The sequence below is a fragment of the Balaenoptera physalus genome (genome assembly GCF_965194825.1).
Source record: "Balaenoptera physalus genome assembly, chromosome: 13".
NCBI lineage: Eukaryota > Metazoa > Chordata > Mammalia > Artiodactyla > Balaenopteridae > Balaenoptera > Balaenoptera physalus.
In genome coordinates, this window is record NC_138892.1 from 66,784,129 (window position 1) to 66,811,231 (window position 27,103).

Sequence of the window (27,103 nt, forward strand, 5' to 3'; positions counted from 1 at the left end):
GAGCATGAAGAAGCAAGAAAGGCAATGAAAAGCATTCAACATTCTGTCATTTGCATTTTATAGAGAGAATAGTTCCAGACAAAGGAGATATAATTGTCATAATAAAAGGCAACAGAAGTTCTACATCTGGAGTGTGAGTGCCCTTTGGGGTTCTGTGCATGGCTCTGAAGTTAAGTGTGAAACTTTATGCTTATGTGGGAATAAAGGCTTACAACTTTCAATATATACACAAGGGAATCGATGACCCCCAATTTTTTAAGACGCACTGATATTGAATTTCACATTCCTACAGCATTGGCTGGGCTAGTTTATTCATTCGTTAAGCAGACAGTTATTGAACATAGTTGACACGTCAGAGGCATATAAAGTTCAGCACATCTAAAACCTGAGTCAGGATCTACCCATGCAAACCTCTCTTGGTGTTCTCTTCTCTTCTGATGTCCTCTTTATTCGTAAGTGGTGTTCTCTGTATCAGCAAGTGGCACCACCATCCAGCAGTTCTGAAAGTTGGAAACCTGGGAGTCATCCTTGACCCCTGTCTCTCCCCACCCCCATATCCAATCCCTCAGCAAACCCCATCTAATCCCATTCTACCTCTTAACTCTCATATCCCACTATATCTCACAAAATCAAAAGCCAGTTGGTAATAATATATTAATGTTTATATTTTAATAAAAGTAAGGATGTTTTATTTAAGTTTTTTGTGGGGGACATTTTTAACCGTATACTAAAGTAGTACCCCACACCCACACCCACATACCAGCCTTAACAATTAACAACTCACAGCACATCTTGTTTCATCCATACCCCCTCTTTCCCCTCTCCTCAATAGATTATTCTGAAGCAAATTCCAGGCGTCATGTCACATGATCAGTAAATATTTCAGTATCATTGAAAGTAACAAACTCTTTTTAAAAAATCACAATTATCATAAGTAAAAGGCCAGTAAAAATCCCCAAAATATCATCTAATATACAGTCAGTACACAAATTTCCCCAATTTTTCTCAGTATTTATTATAGTTTGTTTGAATCATGATGGAAACAAGGTCCGTACACTGCAATTGATTGATATGTCTCTCAAGTCTTTTTGTATCTCTACCTTCCCATTCCTCTTCTCTCTGCTTTTTAATTTACAGTGTATTTCCTGGGGTAAATGTTAATCTGTAGTTTTTCCCATAAGTTGTTGAAAGGTTTTTATATCATTCCTCAAATGGCATTAAGTAATTTAGGAAATGAAAGGAGGGAAATCAAAATGTTCTATACCTATTTAATTCTTAATTCTAGTTCCTTCAATTTTTAAAAAACATGTTTTAAAATATCTTAAGATAATATACTTTTTGAATTGGAAGGGATGGTGGAGGCTGCCCAAACTTCTTGTTTTCACATGTAGAACCTGATGCCTCTGAGTGATGGGCGTGAGGCCGTCCAGCAAGCTACACGCATGACCTCTGTGTTCCTGTCTCCGGGTCCAACCACTTTCCTTGTAACTGCCCTTACTGTTCTATTCAGCATCCATCAGGCAGGATCTATTAGTTGGCATTTTTATATTTCACATGTATTAGGATAGTTGATTTTTCTAGTAATGACCCACGAGACCAGCAGAGTAAGTGTTAGATTATTCCATCACATTCTAAGTCCTGAACACTGGCAATTCTTGTAAAGTACCCGGGTAGAGTACACATTGCCCCATTTTAGTCTGTTCAGGAGGTACTTTAGGAGGATTCCTCACACCTTCCTTTCTGCTGGCCATCCCCCTTTTTTCTCAGTGGAACTCACAATACCTCTTCTGCTGGGCAGGAAATCCTTTGTTCTCCCACACTGCAAGTGCTTAATTGGAATTTTTAGACAGACATTTAATTAGGAAGTGTGGATCAGGGTGGAGGTAGCCGCTGGACTGTGGATAAAGCTCAGAATCACACCTTGGCTTTTGAGCCCCTCAGCTTTGCTCATAAGTAGGACCACATTTAACCTTCCTGCTGCCTCCACCTCTGTCAATCAATCCTTGTCTCCAGCCCTCCTCAGCTCCCCTTTGCAATTCTCCAAGACAGTCTCTGATTTGTAAAATCTCTTAATGTTTAAAAAAGAAAAAAAAGTTGAGAGGCTAAAACTAGCTTTGGCTTCTTTCTTTCTTCCTTCCTTCCTTCCTTCCTTCCTTCCTTCCTTCCTTCCTTCCTTTCTCTTTCTCTCTCTCTTTCTCTCTCTCTTTCTCTCTTTCTTTCTTTCTTCCCGGCTACTGGCTCGGACCTGTCCCTCCTTCTAATCTCTCATGGGCCTTGTTCCTCTCAGGAAAAAAAAAAAATCAACACAGATTGCTTCGAAACAGTATTCCCTGCAGAAGTGATCTCAGACATCTTTCTAAGATTACCTTATTCTTTACCAGAATAGGCTAGAGAGAGTATGTTATTTGATCAATAGCTATTGCAAACATAATTAATCTTTGCCCAGCACAGTGCTCAAAACTGTGAGTTTACAGCAAGTATGAAGTATGATCTCTGCTCTCATGTTACAGAGGGAACGTCGTTTAGGACCTAAGTTCAGAACCACTTACTATTTGACCTTGAGTTTGCTTCATCTCCCTAAGCCTTAGTTTCCTTGCAGTAAATAAGGATAATAATCCTTCTATTTCAAGGGATTTTGGTAAGGATTTAATGAAAGAGTAAATAAAAGATCATAATATAGTGCCAGATACAGAGTAAGTGCTCAGTAAATTTACCTAACATTACTATAGTTATTTAGAGAAGTAGAAAATTATACTTGAAGTAGATTACAAAAGCAACAATGAAGAATTTAGATTTAATGGGGTTTGGAACATTAGGCAAGTCATTTAATATTCTTGAATGGGTGATATTATGGCAGTGGTGTTTTAGAAATCCTGGTCCAGATGTATCTTACCTGGGCCAGGTAGATGTGAGAAGCAGAGAAGCCAGCTAGAGGTGGTGCAAGGAAGAGGGACTCAAGCTGTGTCTGAAGGAAGGAGAGTAAAGGGGCTCTCTGAGTAGCATTTCCTCAGATGAAACAAAGGGACTTTGTATCCATTTTGATTTAAGGAACAAGGATGAGAGGATAGCCAACACTGCATCTCACATTCACTAAACTGGGATGAAGAAAAAGAACTGTCCATGGTAGCAATCTGCTATTTAGATAAAAGCATCTATTTGTGTAGTAGGAATGGTGAGTTTTCTTTGGAGTTATTGAGTCTAAATTAAAGTGCCCTATTTAACTACCTATTTAAAGTCTTCCCTGATGGGCTGTAAGTGCTGTGAGGACAGGAGACTCTTGTCATTAACCTCAGCATCTTCAGCAACCAGCGCAAAGCCAGGCGCTTAGTGAATACTCAGTGAATACTCATTGAATCGAATTGAGTAGAGTTTAAGGTGATGGCTGGAGAGTTGAATGAAGCTATAGCATCTGGAAATACGGCTTCTTTTGGGAGGTATCCCTTTAAAAATGGTACTTTAAAGCACATGAAAGGATGATCACACCTGAGAGTAAATGTAGAGAAAGAATAAAACAGCAAGAGCCCACATTTTGGGGCCATTCCTAGTTTGAGAGTAAAAGGAGATAAAGGAGTTGTATCAGTCAGACCAGGTTACGATATAGTAAAAACAACTGCAGAATCTCAGTGGTGCAGCGTCGCAAGTTTATTTCCCACCCATAACACTTGTCCGGCACAGGTGGTGGGACACTCTGTTCAACCTGGCCACTCAGAGACCTCTCTTGACACAAAACTGCTGCTTCCTCTTATCCTTCTCATATTCTTATATTTCTTCCAGTGTCAACCGCTAGTTCTCTCACTATGGAACCATATTCAGACTTTTGAAGAGAGAAAATCTAATTGGTCCAGGAAGTCAACATCCATCCTATTGCACCATAGACCACTGTCCAGCCTGTGGTTTGTCTGCCTATGGAACAGGGGACATCTTCTTATCTAATTCTCTGGGGCCAAGAGGGGTCACATTAAAAGAGGTGACAGCCCAAAGATTTTACCTGAGTTGGCTTCTCAGAGCTTCAGGTCCATTCTCAAGAGGTTTGTCCAGAAGCAGCCTCACATATACGGCTCTTCCCAAATGGAGACCATGGGGCCAGCGTTAAGGTGAGAGTCCAATGCTTTTTTGAGGGGAGAGTTTTCCTCTCTCTATTTGTAATCAAAATCCCAATTAATTTGTATTTATAGACCTATTCTTATTTCCCTCTTTCTCTTCAATTTCTGAATTCATCTCAGAACAAAAAAGTCCATTTTGTGGTCCATTGGAGTAGAGAAAAAAGGCAAGAAATACTTTCATTTGATGTCATTGGTTTATCTGTAATAGCACAATTCAGGGAAAACATATAAACTGAGTTGTCACTACTAGAAGAAATGTGGTAATATCAACTGTCCTAGTTATGAATGTAAAAAAGGGGAAAAAGTACAGGAAATTGGAAATCAGATCACAAACACTTTTCCACCGAAAGTCAACATCTTGAACGCAGAAACTTGGTAAATTAAATGGTTGACCAGCGCTGGTCCTACAAGCTTTGCTCCCTGAAGAAAAACATCTTACATTCCTGTAGAATTTGACAGCTAACAAATCGCTTTTACCTCTTATCTCACTGGAATATCTCCAATCTTTTAAGGTAAATAGGTGTCGTTATCCTAATTTTCAGCAGAGGAAATCAAGGCCAGAAAAGTTGAAATTTAGCCAAGATTTTAAAAGAAATATGGACAGATGCAAAGATTAGAATTCAGGCCTTCTAATTCCAAGTGTTTTGTTCTTTTGGGTTGTAGGAACCTTTTCCCTCTTTCACCTCCTGCAGTAACTAAAATGCAGTGAAGGGGCACAATTTAGGGCACCGATGACTCTTAGTGCCACCAGCGGTGTGACCTTGGACAAATAACTTGGCTCTCTACTCTTCGTTTTCCTCAAGTATAAAATTGAGAAAATTATAACCTAACTCCAGGGCTTCATGTGATTTACATAATGTCTTTAAAGTACTTAGCGAATGTTAACCACTTATTAAATGGTGGTTATTATTATTACCATCGAAATGATTCCTTTGGATTAAACTGTTGCTGTCGTATTAAAATGTAAATAGGTGTCTTGGCAGGTCAAGCACATTAACCTATAGCTGCAGTTAACTTATTAAGAACGAACCTAGGCAGGAGAGTTCCATCATTAGAGGGGAAAAGCTGGTGGGCGACGCGGCCAGGGAGGCGTGTCCAGGTGGGGCTCCTCAGGCTGGGGCTGAGCGCACCTGCGCAATGGGTAGGACACTGGGGCACGGTGTCTTGGCGCAGAGCCCTGGTCTCGGAGACTGGGTCACAGCAGAGGTGAACGTCACTCTGTCATCGCTTTGGCCTGGGTTGGTGTTTCCTGGCAGGGATCCCTGGGACATCCTCTAGTGAGTGAGGTATAGTATCTCTCCCCAGGCATAGCTCAGAAATCCATTTACTTTGGGGACCATTAAAGAAAAGTTCTTATTCAAATGAGGGGCCGCTCTTTGAGAACCTGTGCTGTGGGGTAGTACCCGCCCCCACTCCACCCCGCCCCTGCCCCCATTCCCAGATGACACTACTAGGAGGTATGAAGGCAGGCGGGGGTCCAAACTTGTCTGGGGAGGGGGAAATAGAAATGCCAAGTAAACTGAAGAAAATATTCTCAGCCTCACTAGAAATGCAAGAAATAAGAATTATACTAATTTGTTAATATAATAAAATACCCTGGGAAGGTTTAAACCAAGGGAGGGTTGTGGTGAGAATGCTTTAAAAAAAATTGCCTCTGTCTCTCTGGCTACATCAATATGTAAATGATTAACATAAAAGATTTTTTAATACCATAGTACCAGTATTTTAGTATTTAAAAATTACAGAATACTTCACACTGGTATTATGCTCACTGTGGAAGCTAGCTCAGTGTCTCCTTCATCCACGCCCGTGTGCCCACGCACCCCCTCACTCTCCTCTGTTCTGTCGATCTTTCTTGTTTCTGCTGCCAGGAACACTGCCAGACTCCACTGTCCTTCCTTAATCCTTTTCTATTTCTTGTCTGTGTTGCACAATTATACCATTTAATCCATTAAACATGTTTGAGTGCTTTGCAAACAAAGGCAAAATCTCTGTACTCAAGGAGTTTACAGCCCAGTAGAGTTGAACAGGACAAGGATACAGGTAAATGTAACACCAGGTAGAAGAAAAATATTGCATCTTAAATATAAATTAAATACTATAGTCTTTCAAAGGATGAAGAGGATAGATTTTGTGGTGAATCTCTCTCTGTCGCCCATTTTGCAGACAGTGAAGTGGAGGCCCACAGGGAGGAAGTGATTACCTTAGGTGCCAGGATCTGTTTCTCGTATGTATGTAAGGTCAGGCACTTCTTCGATATGTCCTTGGCAGCATGACCCTGAGTGGACCAGGGTTCTAGTGTGAATTCTGGGAGCCCTAGGCAAACGAGGCAGTCTGCTTTTTGTGGTCAGGCTTTTGGGAAATGCTATATAGTACACCCTCTCTTGGAGGTTCACAGTGACCATTCATGTATTAAGGGTTCCTAGAGGTTCAACAGAGGAGAGAGCTTTATTCCTCACATCTCCCCTCACATCTCTGAGCCCTGAAGATCCAGCCTTCAGGTCAGAGAAGCCACTGAGCATCCTTGGAGACCTGGTCTGGGTCAGTCCCTCCACTGACTGTTCTGCTCTACTCTGGAAACTAAGAGGAAAGAAGAGAAAGGTCTCTGTGGCCAGCTTGCTTCTTGGGCAGTTATTTGTGTGTTCGTTGAGAATAGTCTTTACCTAAATTTTTGGATGAAGGACATTTATCTCAGCATGTTGGTTGGTGACACATTCTGGAGCTTATGTCTGAGCCCATGTGTCATTATGTGTGATATAATCCCTTCTCTGGGAACTTTCTATTTTATTTTTTTAATGCCAAAATAATGTACTAACTTTTATTTATTTTCATACTACTTTTAAAAAATAGGTAATATTATACATTCACATGGCATAAAATTCAAAAGTCAAAAGGGTCTGAAGTGAGAAGTGCTCCCTGAAGTCTCTGTCCCCAATAGCCCAGTTTATATTGTTTGTGTGTGTGTGTGTGTGTGTGTGTGTGTGTGTGTGTGTGTGTGTGTGTGTGTAATCCATCGCCTTTCTTCCCAAGTGGCCACGGATACACATTGTTATGCATCTGCTCTTTGCACTTAAAAATACATCGTGGTAATAGTGCATTATATGTAAACAGAGAGGTTCTCATTTGTTTTAATAGCTGCATTGTATTCCACTGTATGTACCATCACCTATTTAAGCACGACATTTAGGCTATTTCTAGTCTTTTGCTCTAGTCAAACCTGCAGTGAATAATTTGAGAAATTGAGAACATTGGAAAAATTAGGTAGCAGCCTCCTGCCACTAAAACAAATCCAGAAAGTTAGTTGATGATCTGTAAAAACCGTTTCATATATGCAGCATAGTAAGGCAGCCTGTATACATAAATGACTAATAAACTGGGGTAGGAAAAAATTCAGATAAATTATGCATACTGGTGAGCACACATCATAAGGGGAGCTAAAGGCAAATGATCCAAGACCCACAAAGGGTCTGGTGATTTTATATTTAATGTAAGAGAGAAGTGTCTCATGGATGGTTACCAAATGCCCCAAGGTGCTTAAATAATAATGAAACTGGTCATGTAGTATTAGTATTTACTGGATTTCTCAATTTTTAAAACTAAGAATGTTCAAAATTGTTTATGTTTACTTCTAATAATAGTAATTCCAAAAGTTAACATTTATTGAGCACTTACCATATTCAGACACTAAGTACAGGTATTACCTTATTTAATCCATTATGAGACTAATGCTATTATTATCAGCCCCATTTTATTTATTTATTTATTTATTTATTTATTTATTTACTTATTTCATTGAAGTATAGTTAATTTACATTGTGTTAGTTTCAAGTGTACAGCAAAGTAATTCAATTATATTCTTTTTCAGATTCTTTTCCATTGTAGGTTATTACAAGTACTGAATATAGTTCCCTGCACTATACAGTGGGTCCTTGCTGTTTACCTATTTTATATATAGTTTTGTGTACATGTTAATTTCAAACTCCTAATTTATCTCCCCCCCACCCCCCTCGCTCTCCCCTTTGGGAAACATAAGTTTGTTTTCTATGTCGGTGAGCCCGTTTCTGTTTTGTAAATAAGTTCATTTGTGTCGTTATTTTAGATTCCACGTATAAGTGATAGCATATGATATTTGTCTTTGTCTGACTTAGTTAATATATCATCCCCATTTTAGAGATGAGAAAATTGAGGTCAAAGGAGGTTAAGTAACTCAGCCAAGGTCAGGCAGCCAGTGAGCAATGGAGCCAGTTATTGAATGCAGGGCTTCCTCCCGTGACCATGGCTGCCCACTGTGGGGCTTTACTTTCAAGTCTTCTCCACTTCTCTGACAGCATAACGAAAAGAAATTTGAAATTTCTATATTCCTAAAAGTCTCATGGAGGTTGATGGTCAGACTTAAGGCTGTTAAAAGCTGTCTGATGGGCCTATAACTCAAATATATGAGCTGTTGAATATTATGGGAACAATGTTTTCCCTTTCTCCTGGTGGTGTTCTTTCTGCTTCATGCGCAATGATTGTATTTTGAATCTTGTTTTGTTCCCTCAAAGTAAGCTGCTTGAAGTACAAATGAAATCACCACGCTGAAAAGGACTTTGGTATTTTGTAAAAGACAAATGTCCTTCATAGGCCATGATATTGGGTTTACTCTTCCCACTATGTTCTTTCAAAGGCTGAATTTATTCTTCAGTAAGCTTCCAGCTGCTTTATGTGGACAAATCCTTTTCTTGTAAGGTCCAGTAGGATCCCCAAATTCAATTGAGAAGAACCATCAAGCTCACATTAGAAAAGACGATGACCAGGAACAGTTTATAAACAAAATGTAATGCCTTTCTGCAAACTCCTTCTGCACCTTTTTGTATAGGAAATTTGGACATTTTTTGAGTTTAGAACAGGATTTGCTCTAATTTGTGACTCAAATTATTGATAATTAGCCCTAATTTATATTGGCAGAGGTACTGTCCATGTTTGTAGAATGTAATAGATATTTATAATCTATACAGCCTCCAATTCCAAAAAGCATTTGAGTGGCTACTCAAGGAAGTTAAGCATTGATAAAGTAAAGGTTTGATGACCTTTCTGAAAATAAGAGTCTAATTCCTCAAGTCTTAGCTCAGATGTCCTCTCCCACAGGATGCCTTCTTTGATCCTCCTAATAGGAAGCAATCATAGCTTATTTATGTGTAGCCTGAGTGTCAGCTTTTTCTTCCTTTTAAATAATCCCTTCCTTTGCTGTATTTGGAAAAAAAAAGAGATTTTGTCATATGCTCGTTCCAGTGTTATCCAGTGATAGCCAGTCCTAAGTCGTGTGTTGGCACTGTCACTCTCTGTTTTCCATGGGCTACTTCTTTTTTAGCTGCTAAAAGGGCCAGGACAAGGGTGAAGAAAGTGAGGTAGCTAGGGAACAAGCTTTAAGTAGGCATTTACTCTAAGAGTTGTGTAGGCACAAGTTTAGGCTACACTAGTCCTGGCCCTTCCCACCTGCCACAGCCTGGAATTCATGGACTTGAGTCCCTTGGAGAGGTGGATGGAGGTGGGGTCTGATCTGCATCACCTCACGGCTGCACACCACAGTGATTAAGAGCATAAATTCTGGAGCTGGACATATTGCTTAATCTCTTTGTACCTCAGTTTCCTCATTTGTAGATTAAGGAAGATGATGCTAAAAATATAACCTACCTTGGTAGGGTTGTTGTGAGTTAATACAGGTAAAGTACAAAGAGCAGCCCTGGCACATGGTAAATATTCAATAAAGCACAGCTTTTCCTCTTACTGCTATTTTCAGTTCTAGTCTCACATACCTCCATGGCACCACCGCTCAGAGCTGTAAGAATATATTAAACTTTATAAGAAACTTGGAGAAAATTAAGCAGAATTATAAAAGACAGAGAATTTAAAATTGGCAAGCAAAACATTATTCCCTCAAGACTGAAGGGAAAAGCACCCCCCCACAAATTCCTTTTCTTCTCTATAAAAGTTGTCTCCTTCCCTTGCCACAAGACTTGCATATGGCTTGCCATGATTGCAGACCCTGAATTGTCATTCTCTGCTCATCCCCCCCAAAACCTATCTTTGCAGGAGAAATATTTGGCAGTGTATTTGTTTCAGGTCAGCAATAATATCTGGGGCCATCAGCAGGACAGTCCAGGGTGGGCACTGGCAGCCCATGTCCAGTCTCCTGCAAAATCTCCCAGCCAAATGTACCTCTCTATGGGACATCTGCTTGTTGCTCCATACTTGCCAGAACTACCTTGATATCCTTTTGGGGTAGTCACTCCTTCTCTAATCTCAGCCATGAGGTTGGAGTAAGATTCTCCCTTAGTTCTAGGGGTAAACTTAAGCCACTAAATATTTGCTGTTCCCCTGGCTCTGGTAATTGGTTCAGGATAGAGCTCAACATAGCCAATCACAAACAATGAGACAAGAGGAGACTTTTGCTGGTCATTCTGGCCTCGAGATTTTTGCAGTGGCTTTTTGCTCCTGTGATCTCCCTCTTTCACTAGATATGTATAAGGAGGGATTTAGGATAGGAGCTGCTGCAGACATTTCAGAATCAGGAGGGCAGAACGTGCCTAAGAATGGCATCAACAGCAGGAACACACACACACACACACACGAGAAAGAGAGAAAGAGAAGAGTCTTGGGGTCTAGATGCATATAACTAAACCTCTCCGGACTGTTTAGTTATGTGAGACAATCTATTCTTTTTATTGTTTATGCCAGTTTGAGCTGTGTTTTCTGTTTCTTTCAACATAGTGACCTAATTGATACAGTGTCTATTTTCTAAGATTCCAGTAGACAGAAAAACGGTCAAATCAATCTCTCTCAATACTTTTAGTTACACTTATTTCAGAGGTGAAATTGAAATAGGGGTTTTATCATGTTGCCTAAAAATTGTGGATCCTGGTTGATTATATCTTTTTTCATCCACTTATACCCATGTTAACCAAACTTCTCTGTATACTCTTAACACTCAAGGTAAAGAAAGGAGATAGGAATTTTCCCTTGACATAGACTCTGAAATTCTTGCCCTTCCACTGTCCCCATATTCTGAATTGCTTGCCTTTTAGAATAAGAATGCAGCTGAAGGACATCTTTAGTTTCCCTACAGAGCCTTGGGAACAAATTAGATGTTTGAGATAAAAATAATCCTCAAAATGTCATATTTTCAACCTATTTTAAATTCATTATTTGGAGGACCTGAAAAGGATGTGCCTAGCTCACGTTAATGAAGAGGTTCTACTTCAGGAAAGGCTTTTGTCTGAATGGTGGGGAAAGTGTTATAAAAAGGCAATACATTTAAAGCAAACCGATTCACAATGTTGTTAGATATTATCTATAAGTAGAGTGATGATGTAATATGTTGTACAAACCAAGACACTTGAGGATGAAAGGGGAGAACTATTAATAAGTACATTAAGGGTTTCACTACTGGCCAAGATGGAGTAGCAGGAATTGGAATTACCCTCTCACCTGACACATCTGAACAACCAAAGAAAATGTATGAAACAACAGTTTTCAAGACCTTGGATATTAGATAACAAAGGACAGGATCCCTGAGGCATAAGAAACAAATGATGTGGGTCCTATAATTGCCTGGAGAGTTTTTAGTCTCTAGCACAGAAAGGGAGGGACCCAGGTGGACCCAGGTGTTCTTTCTGACTTGTGGTTGAAGTGAAATTTCTGGGAGCGTAGGAGAAGGTAGCTGGTGTTCACAGGGCAGAGTAAATAATAAAGAGGAAATATATATATTATATATATATATATATATTATATATATATATATATATATATATATACAGAGAGAGAGAGAGAGAGAAAGAGACAGAGAGAGAGAGAGAGAGAAACACTCTGCAGATCTGTAGAGGTTTCCCCTTAAGAACTCAGTTGACCACTGATCAATGCATGTAGTTGAGAAAACAACCCAAGGCCAGGGAAACAACCACCTGAAAGAATTAAATGGAATTTCTGGAGCTCACACAAGGCATAAATAGTTCTTATTCCCATTAACCAAAGTAAAAAACCTCATAATTACTGGGCCATCAGGTAGAGTACTCAGAAGACTTTTGCCTCAGTAGGGAGACAAAATTAAAATGCCTTTCTGTCCTGTTTAATAAAGCTTAAAAACAAGACTCAAGAGGCTCAAACCGTTTCTAAGTGCTTTAATTCTGTCCCCAAACAAAGTTCAAGACTTTCCACAGGAATACACAAATATCTAGCACTTAGATTTACAATGTTTGGCATCTAATTAAAACTTGCCAACATGCAAATGGAAAGAAAATACAACCTGTGATGAGGTGCAAAATTAATCTATTGAAACCAACCAAGAACTAATAAAGAATAGACAACGATAATAAAAGTTATTATTACTGTATCCCCATCTTCAAGAAGCTTAGAGGAAAGATTTAACATGGTAAGTAAAAGCATAAAAAAAGATTCAGATTGAACTTCCAGAGATGAACACCACAATGCCTGAAATGAAAAATGTATTGATGTGATTAACAGCATATTAGAGAATTGCAGAAGAAAAGATTAATGACTTGACAACATAGCAATAAAAACTATTCAAAAATTAAACACAGAGAGAAAAGAGACAGAAAAGGAACAGAGCATCACTGAGCTGTGGGAAAACTTCAAATGGCCCAGCATACCATTAGGTAATTGGAGTCACCAAAGGTAGGGGGCAGAAAAATTACCTAAAGAAATAAGGCCAACAAATTTCCCAAATTCAATAAAAACTGTAACTCATAAATCCAAGAAGCTCAACAAACCCCAAATGTAAGAAATATCAAGAAAACTACATTGAGATACATGATAATCAGTTTGCTTACAAAAAGTGATAAGGAGAAAATGTTAAAAGTGGCCAGACATAGAAGACACATTAAGTACAAAAGCTCAAAGACAAGAATAACAGCAACTTCTCAATAGAAAGGATACAAGCCAGAAAGTATTTTAAACATCTTTAAAGTACTAAAAGAAAAAAACCACTCAACATACAATTCTATATCCAATAAAAATATTTTTTAAAATGAAGGAGATATAAAAAAGCCAAGAAAATTCATCACCAGCAGACCTGCAGTACAAGAAATATTAAAGGAAAATCCTTTAGAAAGAGGAAAAATGATATCAGATGGAAATCTGGATCAACCAAAGGGATGAAGAGTATTAGAAATGGTAACTACATGGGTAAATATAAAATACTTTTTCCTTATTATTTAAGTATCTTTAAAGATAATTGACTTTTTAATGCAAAATTAATAGCAATGTATTGTGGGGTTTATAATGTATAAAGATGTATGGCAAGAACAGCATAAAGATTGGGAAGGGAAAAGTGGAAGTATTATTGTTCTGAGGTTCTTATACTATATTTGAAGTGATGTCATATTATTCAAAGATAGACTGCATTACACTAAAAATATGTAAACCTTAAAGCAACCACTAAAAATAATAATAAAATATAATAGCTAAGTCAACAAAGTGATAAAATGGTATCATAAAAATTACTCAATTAATCCAAAAAAAGGCAGAAAAGGAGAAAAAGGAAAGAACAGTTGGAACAAACAGAAAACAAATTGCAAGGTGGTAGATTTAAAGCCAACTGTATCAATCTTCACATTAATGTAAATGGTGAAAATACCACATTTAAAGACAGTGATTGTCAGATTGGATAAGAAAGCAAGAGTCAACTAATATGCTGTTTACAAGAACCACTTCAAATATAAAGACAAATAGGTTAAAAGTAAAAGGATGGGACTTAAGACAGCGGGTTGGGCCATACCACCTGGGACTTGCAGGGGTTTCTGTAGGCGAGACAGGCTGCCGGTTCTGCACAGTCACGGTGTCATAGTATACGGCCAGTTCCTCAGGCTAGAGGAAGCTCATTAAGGACAGCCAGGTGCCCAGTCAGCCTGGAGCAACTGAGGTGACATGACGTCTTTTAGTGAAAACTGAATGTGGCAAATATGAGAATGATCCAATATTAGAAAAAAATATATGAAAAGAGAGAAACCATTCCTGGATTGACATAATAGCCATGTGCAAAGATAAACTACAAAGTATGAGGAAAATGTTCCTCTAGGCACAGATGAATTAGAGAAATACCTGCCCAAAGAAACAGAAGCTTTATCTCTCTCCACCCCAAACAAACACACAAATAAACAAACAAAAAACAACAAAATTATTTTATCATACACATCCTACCATGTCAAAGAGGAAGAACAAATATTCCATTGAAATATTTTTTCAAGATTTGGCTTAAACGGACCTCAGAACTGGGAGCCCTTCTCTGCCATTAACATCAAAGGTTCACAGCAAAAAGGGTAAATGATGGTTAAATTAACCAGTGGAGAAAAGAATGATTAAACAGAATAGTATTTCAGTAAACAGAAAGACATTATATCAGAACCAGTTACATGGACTGATGCTCGCTTGGGCAATACTTTTGGTGTAACGATTTTAAGCTTCCTGTTATTTGCCTGTGGTATCCCAGCTGATAGAAACCCATACTAATGGCCTTTTCAGCTTCTTTTATATTGGGTCTAAAACATGTGATACTGGATATAGCTGAACTTTTCCAAAGGGCTGGGTCACCAAACCTATTTTCCTTTTAGATGAATCCAATTTCCTGGGAAGTCTAGAATAAACTGCACAGAAATGGCTGGGATTTTTATGTTAAAAGAGCAGTAATTGGATTGTATTCCTTAGCCTATGTAACGACACTATTTAGCGATGGTTGTGTTCAGTTCATGTAAGTCCCTTTGCTGAAGACATTGTAGTCAGGAGATAAACACATACTGCAGGCACGTGCGGAGGCTTGGGGCTGTCGAACCCTAGAAGATGGTTCTTGATTTGTGCTGATTTGTTTTGTTCAGAAATAGTGAGGGAATCTAAATTTACACACAAAGCCTCTCCCATTCAAAAATTTCTAGAAGTCATCAAAAACAAATTACATTATTTTAATGTCTCACACCATAAAAATTCCACTGCCAAGCTCCTAGACAAATCAAGAGAATGCTTTATCAAACTTTGTTTTGGTTCCTGGGCAAAGATGATTTTGTTATTTTTAAAAGTTGAAAACTGCCCATCTGGAAACATCTCACAACTCTGAATATTAAAAAAAAAAATTCCTTTTGCTTCTCTGCTTGATTTGGAAAGTAATATTTGCTGGTAAAAGCTTTTCTTTTGTTGTTGTTTTTGCTGTTGTTGAACTATGTAACGAAGGGGATATTTCTGCCACTCACAGCCTAAATACTAGGATAAGTTCACAAAACTCATATTTGGCTCCTGGGGTATATCTCTAGAGCAGTGAAAGATGTACTTTTTTTTTTTTTTTTAAAAAGGCAATAAAAGGTTCAGAGAGTCCTGGCTAAATAAGAGATAGGATTTAAAAATAGCCCCTCACAGTGCTGGTATTCAGTGGGAAACTCAGTGGGAAACTCAGTATTGATTGATGGTAGACCATCCTTGGCTGGAACCTGTGTAGTAAAAGAAACCTTTAAGCAAAATACTTGAAATATAAAATAAAAGTTACATGGTAGAGATTCCCGTGATTACTTTTCTCAAAGAACATTTGTAATCTCATGTCAGATTCTGCTTCTAAGGCACTAGAACTCACTATTGTTATTATTCAAAGCCCAACATTAAGTTTGAAAATCTAAAAAGCCTAAGAATTTTTAAGCTGGGTAAAGAGAGATTTCACACAATATTTAATGGATACAGCTCCTGAGAAATTTTTAAAATGTAATAGGGGAGGAGTGAGAAAGAAGACAAAATGTGATTTGAGGCATATCAAAAGAGTCCATTTAATGCTATGCTCTGCAGTACAAACTCTATCTTACATACCAAGGGTAGCCATCAAAGATTTTCAATGAGGAAAAGAGGAATGGGTTGGGGTATTCTAAGAAGAGAAATCTGCCCTGCAGAGACCTGAGATCCTTAATTTCAGTGCTAGGTTTAATTTAGGCATGGAAAGCAATTGGTGTACTATGTATTACAAATACAAGCTGCTGTATCATCTCTCCCAGCCCTTTAGGGCTCCTTACTGTTTCCAAATATGCATAATTCATGCCCATGCTAACACCCTTAACTTGACATTCATCCCTTGGAACACAGTATTGTTTTATTTGCAAATCCTACCATTTCTTTAGCTCTGTTTATGCCTCACCTCCCCCTTAGGAGTTTTCCTACCCCTTAAGCACATGCTCCGCAGAACTCCAATACTTCTTAGCTGTATCATTCCCATAATACTTATTGCAAACTACCTTGTAGTGTGGCCTTCCGCATGTGCCTCTGAAATCAACTGACTACAATGTCCTTGAGTGAGGGCACAATGACTTATGTGAATTGAACAAAGCCCTCTCCCTCCACCATTAAATTATATATACCACCTGAGCTTAATAGATGCAACATACATAAATATTACCCCGTATACTATACCAGTCTCTTCATTGTAGTCAAAAACTAGAGATAAGAATTTCAGTCTTTATAATTCAGTTTGTAGGTTCCATGCTGTCTGCAATTTTCCCTGAGGAGGATTATAATTCAATACTAAGGAAACAAATGGCAACATTATTTTGCTGTTCTTACCATCAAGAGATGGAGTCTATTTCTCTAGGCTTTCAATCTCAGTTTGGCCATATCATTTGTTTTGGCCAGCGGGACATTAGCAAGCATGGCATAAGCAGAGGCTTGACCAGTGCTTGTTCACTGGGACTTGTTCTCTGTCTTGCTGTTTTTGGAACCCAGCTGCCATGTGAAAAAGCCCAGAGTAGCCTGCTGGACACTGGAGACGTGACCCAGCTACTCTGTTGTCCCAGCTAACCACCAGACATGCAAGCGAGCCACCCAGGACCAACCAGCCCCCAGCTAATCCAGCAGCTGACAGCAACCACACGAGTGAGCCCAGGTATGACCAGTGGAGGAACTGCCCAAACGCTGACCTATGGAGTTTTGAACTAACGTATAATTATTTTTAAGCCTCTAAGTTTGGGAAAGTTTTGTTATAGACTGCAAAATCAAACTGATTTTGTATATAATAAAACCAAGATATTAAAAATTTCATTTTCATTTTCATATTTGACAGAAAGCCTACTGTGCTTTAAGGAAGATTGTACACAACTTCTTTAGAACATTTTAGTCAAGAATTAAGAATTGTTCTTCCTGGCTGAATCTAGGAAAAACAAACAAACAAACAAGAGAAATAAAGAGTCACGCTGGCAGATTCATTAAGTTAAATAAACTACATTCCATCACTTTGTGGCAGGAACAGCTTCTTTCCTCCTTTCCTAGAAGGCAACATAGAAATAAAAGTCTATAACATGTAAGAAAAGGACAGGATTACAACTTCCTGTTCAGCTAATATGATTCCTTCTTCACAATTATTTCTTTTTGGTTGCTCAAATGCTTCAGCAGACAACAACATAAACAGAACTAACATAGTCCAGGAACTAAGCCAAGAACTCTTCATGGATGATCTTTTTTAATTCTCCCTGTGACTCTATGAAGAGAACACTGCTCTGATGCCCATGTTACAAATGAAGAAGTTGGCTTTAAACTGCTTAAATAACTTGTCCAGGTGAATATTTAAATAGTAAAGTGGTAAAGCTGCAATTTGAATCCAGGCAGTCTAGATTGATTCTTAATCAAGGGTCTATACCCTTGACTAAGGTGCTATACTGCCTCCCAAATAAAGAGGTAAAAGAAAACAATCAGTAAGGACTGCTTTATATTTTAGTACCCTACTTCGGAGAATGAGAAGGGATAGTTTCACTCTTATTTTATCTGTCGTTTGTAGGGCTTGAAGCTCTAAAGAAAAGGTGTAATCATTAGGCTACTTCCATGTTGGATTCCATCATTTTCCACTTTCTATTATTTAAAATTATTTTCCATTGTTTTTAGTCTTCACGTGTAGGATTTCAGCCATAGCAGGGAATGATGTGTCTTTACAGTAATGAAACCCTGGTTAATATCAGAATATGAGAGATAAGGGTCCCTTCTATTCCAGAAGAATTATAGTAGGGTCCCAAAGCAAGAGATTAAGAAGATTTCTAGATCCACACAACAACCACAGAGACCTGAACGTTGCAGAACCCACTTGTAACTCAATTTATTGTCAATCAAATGAACTCACATACTTGAAGTGTTCATATTGTAATGTGTTATACAAATGTACAAAGTGTTCATTGTTTTTTGCTAAATCAATTCTTTAGAAATGTAGACACGATAGAAAAGAAAAAAAAGATGGCAAGGCCATAAAGCTAACAGAGATTGAATTTCAATACTGATTCTGTTATGACCTTCTGTCTGACAGCAAAGCATCCTGGGAATATCTTTGGCTCCTTTGACAACTTGATGACAGCCTATCAACACTATTTACACGACCAGCTGCATACTTGAGTCACTTGTAGACCACTATGTAGCGTTATAAAACAGAAAGGCATTTACATACTTTTACCAAATCATTCAAAGTTTCTGAGCCTCAGTTTCCTTCTCTGTAAAATGGGCATCATAAGATTGTTGTGAGATAAGGATAAATGCATATGAAGATGCTGCTATAAGAATCTATGCATTCATTAGTATTACATTCATTTTATGTGAAAAACATGTACCAAGACATTAATACAACATAGTACATTCAAAACCTGGGCCTCTAAGCCAGTGATCCCCCAAAGGTCTCATTACTATTTGTCTGCAACCAAACTGGAAGGATATAAACACTCCATCCTCAACAAATTCTCTCTGTCCTTACAATGTTTTCCTTGCCCCTCTCTCCCTTTTCTCCACCCTATCTTTTCAAAGAGTCTTCAGTAACTACAGTCATATACCCAGCCATCATTAATATTTTATAGTGCTCTGTAACTGTCTTCCCATGACCTTTATTTTCCCTTGTTTGCAGACATGTGCTGAAAGATGAGTCAATCCCTGGCCTAATGCTTAAAAAGATGATGGTTTTCTCAGAAATTGGAATAGAGAACAGTCCTTAGTTAAACTACTATCTATATTTAAGATCAGAATGCTCCTTTTAAAAGTTACAAAGAATGTATTGCTATGAATAAAGATTCTCTGAGTATTGATTGACGCAAACTCCCATAACACAATGTTTAAAATCTGATAATGTGCTACTGGTTAAAAAGATTCGCTAGGGTGAGCTGACCTAAAATGATCAAGTTTGCGGATACACAAATGAGAAGATACGGGGAATTTTGTAAGGTTCATTTATGCTGGCTCCGTCTTTGGAAGAGGTCCTCAGAAATCTCTTTCTCTCTCCACAACAGAAATAATCTGAGGTGTCAGTAGTGACAAGGATTTTACTGGGGGTTGGACCTTGTACCAGCCCTCTTGTAAACTTTTCAGTCTTCCTTAGTGCTCCCGGGGTGTGGGAGGTGGGCGGGGATTATTATTTTTTACATGGTTACAGTCTGCACTTATTGAGCTAATGAGAGACTGAGCTGGGACTTAAACCCAGCACTCTCTGACTCCAAAGCGCTGCGGTTCCTCTCTAACATAACCTCCCCCGGAAACTCCTTTCCTTGTGGGAGGACCTCTCTCCACTGTTTTCCAGGGCTAATCTTGGCCCAAACTGTATGTCTTCTTCGGCACCCTCCTCCTTGCCTCTCTTCATTTCTCCTCCTTGCTCCTTCACCTTGCCTGATCTCCCCGCATCATTCAGTCTCCTCCCCCGCACCGTGACCACGTGGGGTCCTTCACCAGGACCCAGGCAGGCTCGTACTTCCCGGATCCTGCCAGGAGGGGGAACAGTGCACTTCAACTATCTTCCTCGAGACTAACTCCTTCATGGCTACAAAAAACTCATTAAAGGTCAACAGAAGCTCTATGTCATTCTTCTTGGGATTGTTTGGATATTTCAATAGGAGGCAGAATAGTGGCAGAGTTTAAGCAGTGGAACGGGCAGGTGAAGCTGGGACAGGGCATTTGGTCAGGGAAATTGTTTTAGCGTAAGTTAGAGGGGGTAGCAGCCGCTTTGACAAGGGAAAGAGCGCAGCTGCAATCAACTGGCAATGCCTGCTTTAGGCAGGGTGCAGGATCAGATAGAAATTTGTATTTCTGCCTCTGGTGCAGCCAAGGCTTGGAAGAGGTGAACCTCAAGGCATGTTTGGTGGGTAGTGAATAGACAATTCAGTTGGAGGTTTCCTACTTAAGGAGAATTCCTGCTATTGTGGCCCCTAATTTTTGCCCGTATCCCTTTCCTTGCCTCCATTTCCATTTTGACCCTTGGATGTGCACAGATCTGAGACCCTGGGTCACCCTGAGAGGGAGAAAAGGTATTTCACCACTGCATCCAGCCATCCCTGTGACGGGGTATAAAGAACATTGGTGGATGACAGATGCTGAGGTGGCTGTGAAGCCTGTGAGTAGGATTAGGATGAATAAGCCTAGCACTCTTTGTTAGGGTTCAAAGCATCAGGGCCCTGGGGGGAAGGAGGACAGCAGAGGGTCCACCACCTCAGAGGGTCAGCGGGCACTTCTTAGTGCTTGTAATGCTGTTTCCTGGTGTGTGACCTGTCATCCTCTGGTACCCTGCACCCCGCCCCCCCCAAGGGGGACAGAAGTCCAGAGATATGTGCAGCTTGCCCCCTGGAGATAAATGGTCCTGGGGATGATTCAGACCTTACTTACCTCCTTCTACTCATTTTCTTATCACCTTGCAGTTCAGTTTCACATGCTGCTTAAAGCATTATTTCCTAAAATAATGAGAAACAGCCATTTCACATCCCTTTCCCAGGTATGCCTAAACTGTGGGTTTATTTTTTTCTGAACCTGTCAGTAGAGTTCAATTATATTCCTGTCTTTTTCAGATATGTAAAAAATAGGGCGTTCTCTATAATTCAAGACAGCTCTCCACAACAGCAAAAGCAGGAAGGTAAACATGAAGAATGGAAAAGAAAACTAAAGGAGAAATTATATTCTGACCAGAAGGGTCCCCATTTCTAGAACATCAGCATAGATAGATTTCACCCAGGTCTAGAGTGGAAACAAACTGGTTGATGGCTCTCTTTCATTTTTTTTTTTAAGAGAACATATTTGCTAAGACCTTAAAGTACACAATGTTTCTGAAGACAAATGTGAAATATTTGAGGTACAAATATAAGCACGGGAGAAAACAACAAAACAATGATCCTTCTGCTGAAGCCTCGTGAAATGCAGAAAATATTTTCTTTTTCCTCAAGACTATTTCTCAAGATAAATCCATTTGCATCACAATACAGGAGGGAGAGAATAATTCAGGTGAACTAAGGCTAAGGAGGAAATTAGGCATGAAAAACTTTTCTGTCATTCTTTCTTCCTAAAATAGAATGGTAGATACACAGTCTCTTATGGAATATATTAACATGATGTAGAGAACTTGAGAAATGGAATTGGGAAAAAGTGAAGCCTAATATAATCCAATATCTGGTTATCAGTAAAGGAGAATTTCACAGAGTCCTTAAGCACTTAAGATCACAATGAACCAAAGGTGCTGGGAACAGCGCCGTAAAGTCTAGGACGGAGTTGGTATGTATTTTCTCCAATTATTGCTTTCACAGATGTAATAGATTAATCCATCCACCTCATAAAAATTAAAAATATTACAGATAAGGCTAAATTCTTTCTTTGTCTACCACCCACATCCTAGGGCCCTCAGCATAGGAAAATTTTTGTGTATATTCTTGCATATATTTACTTACGCACTTACAAACATTTATTACTTGGAGAAAATGTATATTATTGTTTTGGTGAGCATACTTGTTTTTAAAACACAAATGGTAAATTCTATATGTGTAGTTGTGCAACTCTTTTTCCCTCAACAATACATCTTCGAGATAACCTCCGTGTTAGTATGTCTAACACTGTCTCATAGAGAACATATCTCACATTACAAGCATAAATCTCAGCTATTTTTACTTTTTAACTGATGCATAATATACCATAGTGAAGATAGGCTTAGGTTATTTCACCATTCCCCTATTGAAGGACATTTAGCATGTTTCCAATTTCACTTTAACGTATCTTGAACATGCCTTCTTGGTCATATGTGCAAATTGTTTCTTTAGGGAAGATACTAAAAAACAAATTTACTGGGGTGTAGGATACGTACCATTTACAATTCTGTTAGCTGGAGATCAGAATACATATTTACCTACACTCTGCCTACAGTTGATATTATCAAACATTTAATTTTTTGTCAATCTGATGGGTTAAAAATGGTATATCATTGGGGCTTCCCTGGTGGCGCAGTGGTTGAGAATCTGCCTGCCAATGCAGGGGACACGGGTTCGAGCCCTGGTCTGGGAAGATCCCACATGCTGCGGAGCAACTAGGCCCGTGAGCCACAACTACTGAGCCTGCGCGTCTGGAGCTTGTGCTCCGCAACAAGAGAGGCCGCGATAGTGAGAGGCCTGCGCACCGCGATGAAGAGTGGCCCCCACTTGCCGCAACTAGAGAAAGCCTTCGCACAGAAACGAAGACCCAACACAGCCAAAAATAAATAAATAAATTTATTTAAAAAAATGGTATATCATTGTTTTAATTTTTATTTTCTTGATTTTTAATGGAAATGAGCATTATTTTTTAGGTGCTTGATGCCCTATTTGTATTTTGCTTCTGTGAATTGCCTGCTTGCATTTTTGGGGGGGGGGTGGAATCCGTTTTTACAATGGATTTTTTGTGCTCCCTCCCACTTTTAGAGATTTTTCTTTTTCTGTTCCAGAAACCAATCTTTTATCTATCACATATGTTGAAGTATCTTCTCCTAGTACACCACTTTAAAAAACTCTTTTTCTTCATGATATTATTTGTCATATGAAGGTTTTAGTTTTGAAGTACCTAACTTTAGCAGTCCTTCTCTTTTAATTTTTTGTTTTTGTGTTCTAAGAAGGAACTACCTACCCAAAGTCATGCATGTATTTTCATTTATTTGTTTTTAATACTGTTAGGTATTTTTATCTTATCTTTAGGACTTTAATCCAATTGGAATTTATCTTGTAACTAGCATGAAATTAAGATGTATCTTATTTTTTTTCCAATGGATATTCAGTTGATCTGGTACCATTTGTTAAATAATCTACCCACTGATTTGAAATGCCACTTTAGCATGTACTAAATTTCCATGTATATGTGGAATTTCTGTTCTAGTCCAAAGATCGACTTTATTCTTTTTCCAATGCTATATTGCTTAAGCTACTATAGCTTATTTAAAGCTTGATGTAGGAAGTGAAAAGTCCTAGAATTTGTTCTTCACTTACAAAATTACCTTGATTATCGCTTTGCATTGAATTTTTCATATGAATTTTAGTATGGTCTTGCCAAGTTACATAAAAAATAATTGGGAGATTTTTATTACAATTGCATTAAATTTATAGATTAATTTGTGGAGAATTAAGTGTTCACAAGTATTGAATCTTCTGGTTCACAACCAGATATACTCTCCAGTAATATTTTATAGTTTTCTCTAAAAGGGTCTTGCACATCTTGATTAATTTATTCAAGGTACTTTATAGTTTTGTTACCATTGTGAATGGTGTATTTTGCAATTGCTTAATGCAGGTGTATAGAAAACGGTTGTACTTTTAAAATCTTTTTTCATAACAGAAGTTTCCTATGTGAAGAAGACTTTCCCTTTTCAATGCTGAGAAAAAGCTTTGATGGGGTTCAGGGCAGGCTGCCCCACAATATGTCAATTTGGCGTATTGATTATTTTGAATTGAAGTTATTTAGGAACAGCCAGTCCAAGAAGGACACTCTGGCCCTCCTTTGTCCCCTTGAGAGCAGCAAATAAATCTCCCATGTGAAAGGTACCCTCCTCCCTGCACCAAGAGGTAAAGAGACATCCTTATCTCCAGAGATAGGGAATTCAGGGCTGAGCAGTCTGTGTAAATAAACTTTGCTTAGATTCTTCACTAATTAGTACCCAAGCCTAAGTTTCTTTGTCATGTCAATTCTTCCCAGATTTATTGTTTCTTTGTCTAAAAGGCATAAAAGCTGATTGCTTTGGTCGCTTCTTTTGAGTCTCATATTTCTATGACCTCCTGTACGAAAGAATTAAATTTGTTTTTCTCTTGTTAATCTAGTCCTAGGTCAATTTAATTCTTCAGCCAGCCAAAAATAACCAAGAGGGGTAAGGGGAAATTTTCTCTTCCCTGACAGCTTTTAAAAGAGCGAGGAGAAATCCCCTCAAATGTTCCTTTCATCCAGAAGTCAGGTGTACTTGCTAATGTTTGCAGTAACCCTGGGAGTTACCTAATGTTCTGATTGTTTCAGGGCAGTTTCTCCTGCTCCTCTCATCCCGACTATGAATGAGTTCTGGTATTTAAATCAAATAAGGTCAAATAGATATTAATCTTGAAGAAAGGTAGATAGCCTTAGAAAAGAAGAAAGCCTTAAAGAAAGGTAGATAGATTTTTAGAAAAAACCAGTAAATATGGATTGGAAACCTTTTGTGCAAGATACAGTTAGTTACTGTGAAGTGTATAAAAATGAATCAAGTATTTCCCCTGCCCTCAAGGAACTTACAATAGAGTTAGAAGTGGATGTGTTTTCAGAAGCTCAGGGTCCACAAATTCAGTAAAGTAACAAACTAACATTCACTGAATGAGCACTGTATACCAGAAACATATTTATTTCTTTATTTAATCCTTGTAAAAACCCCATGCAAATCCATGTAAAAACCCAGGGGACATTATTATTATTACCATTTAGAGGTGAACTTCCGTGTATAGGAGTATATAATAAATAATTTGACTGGCCTTTGTCCCCCATTTCCAGGAGGGAACCCCTAAACCCTTGGAGTTGTCCTGAGTGATAGGAGTGCCTTTGTTATTCATGGTGGGCTGCTCAGATCACACCTGATAGCTTATGCCGGTGAGGTGACTCATGGTGGTCCCTTAGATTGTGTTAATGAGATGACTCATGGGGGCTGGACAGCCAGAAAGACCAACCCTATGATTAGAGGGTTGGGACTTTAAGCCCTGTGATACTAGCCCAACCTCCAGGGAGGGGAGAGGGCTGGAGGCTGAGTCCCATCACCTAGGCAATGATTCAATCAATAATGCCTATGTAGTAAAACCCCAATTAAAAACTCTGTGCACTAAAGATCGGGCAAGCTTCCCTGGTTGGTTCCCTGAATATTATCACATATCACAGCCAAGAGGTGGCAGCGCCGTCCCGGCCTCCATGGAGAGAGGATGGTTGGAAGCTTCGTGTTTGGGACTCTTCCAGAACTCCTGTAGGTTCTCTCTTTGTCTGGTTCTGATGGTAGCCTTTTGCTATCATAAAACTGTAATTGTGAGTACAGCACTTCCCTGAGTTCTGTGAATCATCGCAATGAATTATTGAACCTAAAGGGGCTCATTGGAACCCCTGAATTTCTAGCCAGCTGATCAGAAGGGAGAGTGGACCTGGGGACCCCAAATTGGCAGCTGGTGTCTGAAGCAAGGGCAGTCTTGTGGAGAAGGACTGTGCCCTTCACTCGTGAAGTTTGGTCCAACTCTGGACAGCTGGTGTCACAAGTCATTGCAGGAAGTCGCCTTGAGTAAAGCAAAGGCCTGCCCTCCAATTTCTCTTTCTGAAGTTTCAGTGTTTGCATGTTTTGTACCCAGATGGGGGAGGGGCAAATTCCCATCCTTATTTTCCATTCTCCGTGGTGGGTGTAGCCATGCTGTGGCCTTCATGTGCATAGGCAGGCAGGGATGAGCTAGGGGAAAATCTCAACATATGTAATCAGTAAGTCCAGGTCTAAGGGTTGCATTTTCTCCTTAACATCAGAATGTGCCAAAGAAACCAAGCATCAGGGCTGTGGAGAGCTGGATGAAGACTCCTCCAAAAGAAATCTCCCAGACAAGGATTCCGAGAGTCTCTTGGATCACATTCATCTTGTGCCTTAATTAATAGGCAGCTCAGCGCAGAATGTGTAAAATGCAATTAAGATGCAGACATGAGTCAATTTTATAGCCATTGGCTCAGAAAACATGTGCTTCCTACTTGAGAACTAGAAGGTTTTTTCACACCATGCAGCAAGAATTACACACGTTAACCTTTTTTTAAAGTTGGTAATTTCATTGAACAATGTTCTGTGTTCAGTCTACACTGACTAAGCCATAGTAGGCGTGTGTGCCCTCAGTGTGGACAGCAGTCCCACCTCTCACACCAAACTTCTAGGGCATTTTCCTGCTCATAGGGTTACAAAAATTCTAGTCACCAGATAGTTCTATGAAAAGAATTCTGAAGAAAATGTCCTTTCTTAGCCAATGAAAGTTTCTCAAAAGTGTCAGCCACGTGGGTGTTTGTGTTCTTGGGTAGGGTTGGAACTCTTGTCCATTTAACCAGGGGCTGAAATGTCACTGGGTGACTTTTCTGAGTGAAGCCTCAGCAGATCTTACCCATTCTCTGTGGCTGGGACAGCAGAAGTGATTTCTTCCAAAGCTGGAGGGGCCACAGCTGGATTGTGTGCCTAATTCTTCATGGTGGGTGGTTATTTAGAACACCTCTGAGCTGTGGCCACTGTTCCTATAGGGAAGAAGAAATCATAAAGGAAAATCTCCGTTTATGACATCTGTGTCGTTTCCTAGGGCTGCTAAATTACTACAAATTTGGTGCCTTAAAACAACAGAAATTATTATTATTTTTTTTATTGAAGTATAGTTGATTTACAATGTTGTGTTAGTTTCAAGTGTACAGGAAAGTGACTCAGATTTCTTTTCCATTATAGGTTATTATAAGATATCAAATATAGTTCCCTGTGCTATACAGTAGGTCCTTGTTGTTTACCTATTTTATATGTAGTAGTGTGTATCTATTAATCATAACCTCCCCCCCCCATCCCCTTTACTCTTTAGGAGCCATAAGTTTAAAACAACAGAAAGTTATTGTCTCACAGTTCTGGGGAGCAGACAAAATCAAGGTGTCATCAAGGCCACACTTCCTCCGAAGTCTCTAGGGGAGAATCCTTCCTTGCCTCTCTCAGTTTCTGGTGACTCCAGGCATTTCTTGGCTTGTAGCTGCATCACTCCAAA